Below are 3053 nucleotides of genomic sequence, written 5' to 3'. Positions count from 1 at the left end.
CAAACTTTAAAGTTATGATAAAGTTGCAAAGTGAGCAATTAACCATGAACAATGATTTTGCTAGGTGGGTAGAAATTAGATTGAAGTTCTTTTTGTTAGATGCCATCAAGTTGGTTCTAACTCATAGCCATCTTTCTACAACAGAGTGAAACCCTCCCGAGGCCGGATGGATTTGTTTGTCCATAGTATATTCAATATTCTTCATTAACAACATAACTGAAATGCATCAATTGGTCTCTGGTCTTCCTCATTCATTGACTAGCTTTCACATGAATATGAAGCAACTGGAGTTCAAGGATTGGGTCAGGCACAGTCCTCAAAGTGGCACCTTTGCTTTTTTAACACTTTGAAGAGGTCTTTTGCAGCAGATTTGCCTCAGTACAAGATGTCATTTGAGGTCTTGACTGCTACTTCCAGGAGCATCAATTGTGGATCCAAGTAAAATAAAATCTTTGACAACTTCAGTCTTTACTCTTTATCATTATGACTCTGTCTAGTTGCATTTTGTTTTCTTTACATTAAGGTGTAATCCATATGGAAGATTATGGTCTGTGATCTTCAAGTCTTCTTGGCTTTCAGCAGGCAAGGTTGTAGCATCTGCATATCACAGGTAGTTAATGAGCCTTCCATCAATTCCGATACTAGTTCTTCAAATGATCTAGCTTCTTGGATTTATTTGTTCAGCATACAGGTTTGATAAGTATGGTGAAAACATGCACCCAGGATACACCCTTTTCCTGACTTTAATCCATATAATAACCCCTTGTTCTCTTCAAATTAATGACTCCTGGTCTATGTACAGTTTCTCTTGGAGCATAGTTAAGGAGCTGAGATTTCCATTTTTCCAATGTTATCCATAGTTTGTTATGAGTCACACAATTGAAAAGTCTTTGCATAGCTAAAATTAAGAAGACATTAGAAACACATTGATAGAAAATGCTAATGTAATGGCAACTTATCTCGATTCTTGTATCAAACTTAAGGTAAAGGTAATATTATCTTTAAAGAACATTTGAGAAATAATAGAAAATCTGCAAAGGAGGAATACAGACCTTGTAACAGAAGAAAACAATTTAGAAAATGCTCTGGTTTCAAATGATTTTGTTGATGAGATAGAATTATTTTTCAAAATGAAAGAAAAAAATTGAGAACAAGCAACTGCACTAGTATAGCATCGTGGTTATGCACTGCACTGCTAACCACAAAGTCAGCGCTGTGACACCAATAGCCACTTTGTGGGAGAAAGTCGAGGCTTTCTATTCCTATAAAGAGTTCCAATCTTGGAAACTGACAGGGGCAGTTCTACCCTGTCCTTATAGGGTTGCTATGCGATGGAATCAACTCGATGGCAGTGAGTTTGGAGTTTGGGGGTATTAATGAGGTTGATGGTATGTAAGGGTTGAGAGGAAAATGAGTTCTTGAGTTTGGATGAAAATGTCATAGTATCCCAGTTATATAAAATTGATATGGTAGTTTGGGGTGCATGAGCTACTCTGGTCAGTGTTGATAGAACTTTCTCACTTTTCCTGACCCTTTAAATTGACCTTATAAGACAAGCAACAGCAGTAACAAATCTACTGCCATTGAGTAGATTCCAACTATAACAACTCTATAGGACAGAAGAGAACTGCTCTGTTCCACAGGGATTCTGAGACAGTAAGCCTTTTTGCAAGCAGATAGTCTCATCTTACCCCCCAAGGAGCATCTGCTTATTAGTAGTGCAGTGTTGAATCCACTGCACCACCGGTGGATTAAACAATAAGGATAGCTTAAATGGCCACAGGGCTCCTGTATATTGTTAAGTCAAAAGGGTACTTCAACAGCTTTACATATTTTCTGAAAAAATAAATACACACACATATAAGATCTGGATGCTCTACAGTAAATTGTTAATATTGTTCTTTTTAAATGCACTGCTTTTATTTTGTACCACTGAGTTCTGAAATGATTTTCCATCTAAGGATGGATAAACGGAACAGTTAGGAAGGAAATGAACAGGGTGATGACCCGGAGTGTAAGTGGGAGCAAGAACCGCTGGAAGCAGGAAGGCCAAGGAAGTTTCATCTCGGGAGAAGGACGTGAAGAGCTTGGGTAAGAATATTTGAGACGGAAGCGAAAACCAAGGCCTGCAGGTTGGACGACCTGGCCAAGGCCACAGAAACCGGAATGGCGGAAGCACTGGAATCAGAGAGAACGAAGAGAGCAGGAGGAAACTAGTCAAGGTCTTTTAAGGGATGATAAAGGGGTTAGTGGAGCCATGGCGGCATAGTGGTTGTCTATTGGGCTGCTAACTTTAAGGTCAGCAGTGTGAAGCTTCCAGCTGTGCCTTGGGAGAAAGCGATGGTTTTCTACCCCATCAAAGAGTTAGTCTCAGAAACCCCTAGAGGCAGTTCTACCCTGGCCTATAGAGTTGCCATCAACTCAGTGGCAGTGAAAAGGGGGTTAGGTTTTTCTATTAAGTGTATTGAGAAACCTTTGGTTGCTTAAAAGCTACTAATAACAGTCCAGACTCATTACTCCAGTTGCCTTGGTTCTCAGGTTCATGTTCCCTCCAGTCCAAAGCCATTTGGTGTATGATCATTAATCAAAATGAACTTCCCTGTTCAACACGAACTGAAATGGTGTGACATCAAGAAGACAGCACAGTTACCCCCCTGCATTGCCAGATTCTGTCCACACTGCTGTGGCCGGTGTCTTACGTCTCAGAGGTTGGTATCTTATGTCTTACATCGGGGAGGTTGCTATCTGTAGCGTTTCCTGGTGATCAAGAGTTCTGGTCCTGAATTCTCTCAACTTTGCAGTCTAGTTGTTTGTTCTTTTATTTGTATCTTCACACGTATTTTTTTTTTCCTATGAGGAAATTCATATTTTGTATTCTTGACTGTATTCGGTTGTACTCGGTTGACTTGTATTCGGTTCTGACTCATAGAGACTCTGTAGGTCTCTACTTGCTGCATGAATGGCTTGCTAGAATTGTGGGAGACAATGAAAGATGTGCCCATTGTTTGATTTAGTAGCCAAAACTGTCATCTTTAAACTCTGTCCTTAAGCCA

The sequence above is a fragment of the Echinops telfairi genome, unplaced genomic scaffold (assembly GCF_000313985.2).
Source record: "Echinops telfairi isolate 266 unplaced genomic scaffold, ASM31398v2 ScPeMD7_5868;HRSCAF=6743_1, whole genome shotgun sequence".
NCBI lineage: Eukaryota > Metazoa > Chordata > Mammalia > Afrosoricida > Tenrecidae > Echinops > Echinops telfairi.
Note: the sequence above shows the minus strand (reverse complement) of the source record.